The following is an 8,988-nucleotide window of genomic DNA, read 5'->3' on the forward strand; positions in this document are numbered from 1 at the left end:
ATGGAAGTATCACAAGATAAACAAGGGTTATCAATGGCGTTTTTATGAGCTGAACCAGAACAGAATTGAAGTAGCCAACGTTGGTGTTTGGTTATGTTGATCGTTGAAATAGAAACAGAAGTACCAGTTGAGTTGGTCGATGATGGTTTTCGATGGTGAGTAATTGGATGTTCTTGGTGGTTGTCGACTGTTGTAAATATAGAAAAGTGAAGGTCATGGTTGGTTATTCAAGAAGGTGATTGCGATTGTGAAGATTGAATGTGTCTAAGTACATGAACGATTTGTAACACTTATCTTTGATCCAATTTGTTAGTATAGAGACACGATAGAGACGTGTAACAATTTCTGACATTAATTTTGACAGGTGAACATGCTGGAGAAGAAAAATAACTAAAGCTTGTTTCTGATTTGTACTGCCTTTGTTTGTTTCAGACTGAATGGAATCGATTTGTACCAGGGAGTAGACACAAAACAAAATATGATACAGTTTGATAGTTAAGTGTAACTGATCTTGATTCCATTCTTGATTGATCCGTATTTAATTTTTATAAAAATAATAATTATATTATTAATAATATTAATAATAATTCAAGTACTAATAATAATATCTCTAACACAAATAATAATAATTATATATATTAATAATAATAATAATAAATAATATTGATATTAATAAATATCAAATGATAATAACATTAATTTTATGAATACTTTATTTTCTTTCTAATAGCCATAATGATCATGTTTGTAATTATAAATATATAGATAACAACAATATTAGTGATATAACAAATTAAATATATAAATTTTCATATATCTATAATTTATATAATGGAACTAATAATATAGCTAATTCAAATATTAATATGAATATTATAAAAATGAAGAAATTAATGATAATAATATTAACATATCGCTTATATTCAAACTTTTATTTTAATACAATATCATTTATTATTTATGTATTATTATTATGTGATAATTTTTCCTGAGTAGTTAATATTCATATAGATATTATATATATATATATATATATATATATATATATATATATATATATATATATATATATATATATATATATATATATATATTATAACATCATATATAAGATATATAATAATAGTAATTTAATTATTCTAATTGTTATTTTACATTTTAAATTATAATGATTCATTTATTTTTCATTATTTTCAATAGCTACATTTATATTTATTTATATATATTTATGTATTTATATTTATTTGCAACACTTGTTCGTGAATCGTCGGGAGTTGGTCAAAGGTTAATTGCATATATGAAACAGTTCAAAATTTTCGAGACTCAACCTAACAGACTTTGCTTATCGTCTCAAAAATATAATATCGTATCGAGAGTTTGATTTAAAATTAGTCGAAATTTTCCGGGTCACTACAGTAATATGGTGGAATACAAAAGGTTCCCCGGTAACAATAAAAGAGCACGCATATATATTAAGGTTATAATAAGGTTGTCTCGAACGAAAAGTCGAAGTTGATTTGCTGGAGCTGTGACAAAATTGGCTAATTTGAAAAAGATTTACAATGTTATTTTCGATAATAACAATGCCTAAAGAGCTAGCCCAGATATGTGTTAAACGTTTACTCAGTTTCTGAGAGCTTTTGGGTGCATAACTATATGCATCAATCTTTTCTTCCATAGATGAAGTGCGGTTGGTTCATCCTCTCGATTGAGGTGTTTTCAAGAATCATGAAAGTTTGAACGCAGATTGGAATCGTCAAGATACAAATGAGGTTTAAGTTGAAATCAAGTGGAAAACTTGAAGAGATGTTTAGTTTCATATGTTATAATCAATATTTTAATTCATTTTAATTGTCCAATGTCATTAGTCCACAGTTCATAGTCCATAATTAGTAGTACAACAATTCATATATAGTTTAATATATAATATTCGAATTAATTAATACGTATCGTGACCCGTTATATACATGTCTCAGACTCGATCACAACTCAAAGTATATATATTATTTAAGAATCAACCTCAACCCTGTATAGCGAACTCTAGCATTACAGCATATAGAGTGTCTATGGTGATTCCAAATAATATATATAGATGCGTCGATATGATATGTCAAAACCTTGTATACATGTCCCAATATTTAAAGTGCGTAATATAAATAGCAGAAATTTAAATGACGATAAATAAAGTGCGTAAAGTAAATAACGGAAATTAAATGACGATAAATAAAATTACGAAAATTAAAATTGCGATAATTAAAATGTAATAAGGAATTAACAGTTAGCTAGGAACAGTTAGCTAGGATTTTGTTAGCATGGATTTTTAACAAAATTTCTCATAGTTAATTTGTTTATTTCTAACAAATTTTATTTTGTCCAATGTTTTCTTCATTATGCCACTTGTTGGATCCTGATAAGTCAAAATCCAAATATGAAATTGAATGAAAATGGTTATTTTGTGATGAACGGATTCGTATATTTTGTGGATGTAAGTAGGATAGTAAATGACTGTTGAGTTAGATTTGAAAGAATGTACAGTGTACTTATTAATGTGAAATCTAAGTATTCCTCGGGTATTACCTACCCGTTAAAATATTTTCACCATTAACAGTTTGTACGAATGAAATTTTAATTACAATCTTTATAAAAAAATATATATACATATATATTTTCTTCAGATGTGATCATAGATTTAATGAGTCAATATGATATTAAACTCATTTGATTTACCGTTAGAACAAGAATATATAATCTCTAAAACATTAAAGATTACATAATCGTCATGTCAAACGAAGATAAATGATGTAGAACGATTCGCAGATTGATGATTATGCTCGAGGTACAGAATGAGATGTTGAGGCATGGATTGTTGATGATACTGGTGTTATTACTGATGGTACTGTTAATACCGGTGATATTACTGAAGCTGATAAATTTTGCACCATATTCTCCAAATTTATTTCTCGAGCGCGAAGTTCGTTGACTTCTTCTACTATTCCGGAATGGTTGTCGGTCGGAACGAACGAATGAATAAGGTTTAGAATTTTAGATAGAATTTAATCGTGGCGGGATATTCGGAAAATGAGTGTGAAAATAGTGTTTTGAATGGTTTCGCCGGTAAGTGCTTCAGGTTCTTCGCCAAGAGTGCAGGTTGGTGGGTGGAAAGGATCGCCCTCTTCTCGTTTCCATCGATTAAGTCGACTACGAACCCATCAGATGAATTGGGGATGGCTGATTTGTTGATTCATTTTGGTGATGCTACTTCCGGAGCTTAGGTGAATATCCATGTCGAAATAGCTGTCGAAATAACTATCGGAATAGCTATCGGAATCTGAGGGATTCGAACTGGTTGAGGGATTCATCTTGTACGATCAGATGAAGGATTTTCGATAAGAAATAGATTATAGGATATAGATTTAGTACCCTGCAATACATAGTTTACATATGCATATATAATACTAAAATCCCATAAGTTACGGAGGAATCTACGGAATATGTCAGGCAAAGTTTATAGTAACAGATACGCTAAGATATGAATTAGCAGATACGCTAAGATATGAATTTTGTCTATACACTATTCATGCAATCAATGCAGTAAGATGTGTCTAGACTAAGAATGATAAGTAGGTGATTCCCTAAGAATGATAAGAAGGTAATTTTTGACACGAAATGATAAGCAAAACTTTTGATATGCAGACACGGTCGAAGTCCAGACTCACTAATGCATCCTAACGACTATCAGTTAGACACACTAATGCAAAACCTGGTTTGCTAAGACCACCGCTCTGATACCACATGTAAAGACCTGTCCTAATCCATAAGAACGAATACAATAACATATGATTACATCGCGAGGTATTTGACCTCTATATGGTACATTTTACAAACATTGCATTCATTTTTAAAAGACGAACTTTCTTAATATCGAAAGTTGACAACATGCATACCATTTCATAATACATCCAACTATAATTGATTAATAATAATCTTGATGAACTCAACGACTCGAATGCAACGTCTTTCAAAATATGCCATGAATGACTCCAAGTAATATCCTTAAAATGAGCTAATGCACAGCGGAAGATTTCTTTAATACCTGAGAATAAACATGCTTTAAAGTGTCAACCAAAAGATTGGTGAGTTCATTAGTTTAACATAAATAATCATTTCCATCATTTTAATAGACCACAAGATTTTCATTTTCAGTTCTCATAAATATACGTCCCATGCATAGAGACAAAAATATCATTCATATGGATTGAACACCTGATAACCGAAACTAACAAGATGCATATAAGAATATCCCCTATCATTCCGAGAAATCCTTCGGACATGATAAAACAACATCGAAGTACTAAAGCATCCAGTACTTTGGATGGGGTTCGTTAGGCCCAATAGATCTATCTTTAGGATTCGCGTCAATTAGTAGATCGGTTTACTAATTCTTAGGTTACCAAGCAAAATGGGGCATATTCGGCTTTGATCATTCAACCATATAATGTAGTTTCAATTACTTGTGTCTATTTTGTAAAACATTTATAAAAATTGCGCATGTATTCTCAGCTCAAAAATATAAAGGGTAAAAAGGCAAATGACACTCACCTAATGTATTTTGTAGTAAAAATACATATGACTTTTTTGAACAACTGAAGAATGCAGGGTTGGCCTCGAATTCACGAACCTATATTATTCATATATTTATTAAAGCATATACTTGTAATCGAACAAGGTTAGATATTATTATTAATTGTTATTTCAGTAACTTGTATGTTTCATTGGTAACTATATTAACCATATTTATTTTATATACTTTAGATAAATAATTAGTATTTATTATGAAAATATTAGGGTTGTTATGCGATATGTTTTAAATATATTCTTATATAGCTATATATTTGGTAAAATAATATTAATAATAATAATAAACAAAAATTTGTATCTTTTTATGATAATAATAATAATACTAAAAGTAATTAGATTTAGTAATGTTACTGCTATTAATAGTTTTGATAATAATACTAATAATAAAATTAATGTTAGTAATAATAATAATTTTAATGAAAAGATAATAATGATAAGATAGAAATGTTAGTTTTCATAAAAATAATATTTTAAATAGTAATGGTACTTTTAATAAAAATAATGATTCTAATAGAAATTTTAATAGTCATATTAATAATAATACTATATATTTTAATAATAATAATAATAATAATGATAATAATAATAATAATAATAATACAATAATAATAATAATAATAATAATAATAATAATAATAATAATAATAATAATAATAATAATAATAATAATAATAATAATAATAATAATAATAATATTGTTAATAATAATGTCAATAATAATAATAAAATCATGTTTAATGATAAATATAATAATAATGATAATATACTAATAATGATAGTAATAATAATAATAATAATAATAATAATAATAACTATAAAAATAATATAACTGATAATACTACCTTTGAAGAATAGGTTTCCAAAATAAAAAAAACCACTGCCCGGGTTCGAACCCGAGACCTCTCGATTAAACTACTTCCTTCCAAACCACTGAAGCACTCATGAGTTCTTGTTTTAATTTGCGTTTTTATTTATTTACATATACCAAAACTCTCGGCCCAATTTAATCCATAACCGTCCCAACAGCAACTTGATCTCAGCCCAACAGCAAGCACTAGCCCAACAGCAACTTTCATTGCTAATTACAAAAAAATTAATGTCGTTGCCTAGTTTCGAACCCTTGGACCTCTCGCTCAACACATACACTCCACACCATTGAACCATTAGTTTGTTTATGTAATAAATCGCTCGCTTATATTTTTAATACCTACGAAACTGTCACATTCTTCCTTAACATTTATCATTATCATTTCTAGATTCAACTCAACATAATTATCATAGATGTGTATTATTATTATTTTCATCGTCTCTAATACGTGCATTATTATCATTGATCTTAAACTAAAAATCATTTTCTCCTTGATATATATCCCATCGAGCTCGACACCAAAACTCTTCAAATGGTAATGGGTGTGTATAGTATTTAGCACTAATTCAACCCATGATTACTTGGTATATATTACGGGCCCCTTTGAGTAAACAAGTCCAACTTGTTACAATTTTTGACGTCCAAAAAGTTTTAAATTATCCCATCAACTCCACATAGGTCTACTTTTTAAAAGGCATTTTTAAAAAAAGAATTTTAACATATTCAATTTGTCAACTTTAAATTGTACATACACATATTACGCATATAATCGATTTCTTTAGGTCTTCGCTGAATTACAAGTAATTACAGCAGCAAACGACAGAAGTGGTACCGCAGCGAGTAGGAATGTTGTTACAGCAGCCAATGATGCGGGTTTGTTGGTGATATTCGAATAAACAGAAAATACGAGAGTGTGTAGCAGTTTATACGAAGTTTTAAGGGTGACTGTTAATTGATTGTGCAGCAATAGAAGTAACAGTCGTTGTAGTAGTTAAATGGGGGTCTGCGGTGAATGATTTGTACGATGGTTCAACAGTGATGGCATTTTTTTTTTTGTGTTTTAAATAGAGATGGAAACACCTTGAGTAGTGATTGTTTGATTATGGTGAGGATGGTGACAATGCAGGTGTAAAGGTAGTGTGGTTTATGATCTATTTAACGAAAGTGGTTGATCGAGGTGATCAAGTACGGGATGGTGGTTTCGTTTAAGATGCAAAATAGAAAAATATATTGAAGATGGGTCACGGTTGTTGCCGGTTGTGATCGGTGGTGTGTTCGATGTTACACCAAAACAAGCGGAAAACAAAATAATAAAGATGATGGTTTAGTGGGTTGGTTACCCAAAATAGCGGCAAGGTGATGGTGTGGTGTCCGGTGATGAAGGTGAGTGGTGGTGATTGAGGTTTGATCAAGAATTGTACATATGTATATGATTAAGTGTATGTATATGCTTATGTAATATGTAAGAATATATATTGAGTAAGAATATATATTGAGTTAGATATAGTCTAAAGTAGAAACAGTAACCTTCACATATCTCAAATTTAGAATAGTGTGGCAAACAAGTGGAGTTCACTGAAGATAAGAATGATTGTGGTTAGTTACATTGATGATGCATATATGTATATCCATATAAGACTTTAGTGGAAAAGTAATCGCAAATAAGAATAAATATCATACATAAAGTTACAGATAGTGTAAACAACAATCAAAAAAATAGTAAATTAAGATAATATAATAATTATTATAATAATATTAAAAATATAAACGTGTCAATATATTAGCCGTCATCTACTATTTCATTCACGGACTGAAATTCGTGCTCCGTTAATCATGGATAAAAGTCTACAGAAAAATCCCAAATTTTTACATTAAATATCTTTATTTATTTTGGTCATTATGGTATAAAATTCGAGCATTAACTATTAAATAAAAATAACATTAATTATTCAACCCCAACCCCAAGTAAAATATAAAAAGTTTTAAAATTCAATAAATAGTTCCTAAATATATTTTTAATAAGTCTGTAATTTATAGAACTAATTTTTAGATCACCGTTTATTTAAAAATCACATAAGTTCCTTTTTAACTCGTTTACTATTAATCGAATTACAATTGAGCGTTACCGTTGTTTATTAAATAACTTCGAAATTACAAAATATATATATTATATGTACTTTATTTATATATAGATACTTTTTATATATTATTATTATTTTTTACAAATTTAATTATAACAATTACAATATATACTATTTCATATTATTATATCTAAATATATATAAATATTTGTTTAAATATATGCATAATCATTTACAAGCAATCGTACCGTGAGTCGTCGATAATAGTCAAAGGTTAAATGAATTCATGTAAACAGTTCAAAATTTTTGAGACTCAACACTACAGACTTTGCTGATCGTGTCGAAATCATATTAAAATTAAGTTTAAATTTGATCGGAAATTTTCGGGTCGTCACAGTACCTACCCGTTAAAGAAATTTCGTCCCGAAATTTGATCGTGATCGTTACGGCTAACAAAAAAAATATTTTCATGACGATTATGACTTGATAAATAGAGTTTTATCAACCTTGAGTAATATGAATAAGACAATTCGATTACTCGAAGAGTACGAATGAAGCTATCACTAAATAGTGAAATGAGAAGACAAATTTCATCATAACTTTTGACTAGTCATGGTTGAATTTAAGAAAAATAAGGTTCGTCTTAACTTTTGACGTTGTCTCGATTGAATTCCGGAATTCAAGGGATTTAAAAAAAAATCTTCGAAATCTATAAGATTTGGTTCTTCAGTGAATAGGGAAATTAGGATCTCTTTACTTAATTGCGATCATCTGCCTCGATTGCTTTGTCTGATATTTTCACTATAAATTTTATCTTTTCCGTTCCATTACTTTCACCACTTCAATAATTTCTTTCTTAACTCACATTTCCAAAGAGTTTTTGAAAATGCTTAATCCAGTTCTGATCCTTGTACTTATCCTGACTATCGCATCTGTCATTCTTCTTTTCTATTTACCACCAGAGGAATCTATTCATTTCTACTATTACCTTGGGGTTATAGTGTTTTTAATTCTCCCGAGTCTTTATATTGCTATACACATTGATATACACGGTTTGTAATTCCTGTATTGTTGCTGAGCTTTATATTTTCCCTTATATTTAGAAGTTCAATGCTTTTTTTTCTCTTCCCGACTTCAAGTCAAACGAATAACGGTCCAGAATTCGTAGGTATGAAATTTTGATTGATCATAATGTCCTAAGCAGGAAGGATCGTAATAGCACGATTTGATTTGGTAAATTACCAGAATCACAGAGGATAGAACTATCAAGAGTGTATTTTCTTGATATGTTCGGAGGTTAAGTAGAATGAAAGAGTTATGTAACATGGCTCATGATAAAGGTAGGATCTGTGATCTTTTATCATGTTCCATTATAAACTCAGCATGACTTACTGTAATATA

The sequence above is a fragment of the Rutidosis leptorrhynchoides genome, chromosome 11 (genome assembly GCF_046630445.1).
Source record: "Rutidosis leptorrhynchoides isolate AG116_Rl617_1_P2 chromosome 11, CSIRO_AGI_Rlap_v1, whole genome shotgun sequence".
In the NCBI taxonomy this organism is placed as follows: domain Eukaryota; kingdom Viridiplantae; phylum Streptophyta; class Magnoliopsida; order Asterales; family Asteraceae; genus Rutidosis; species Rutidosis leptorrhynchoides.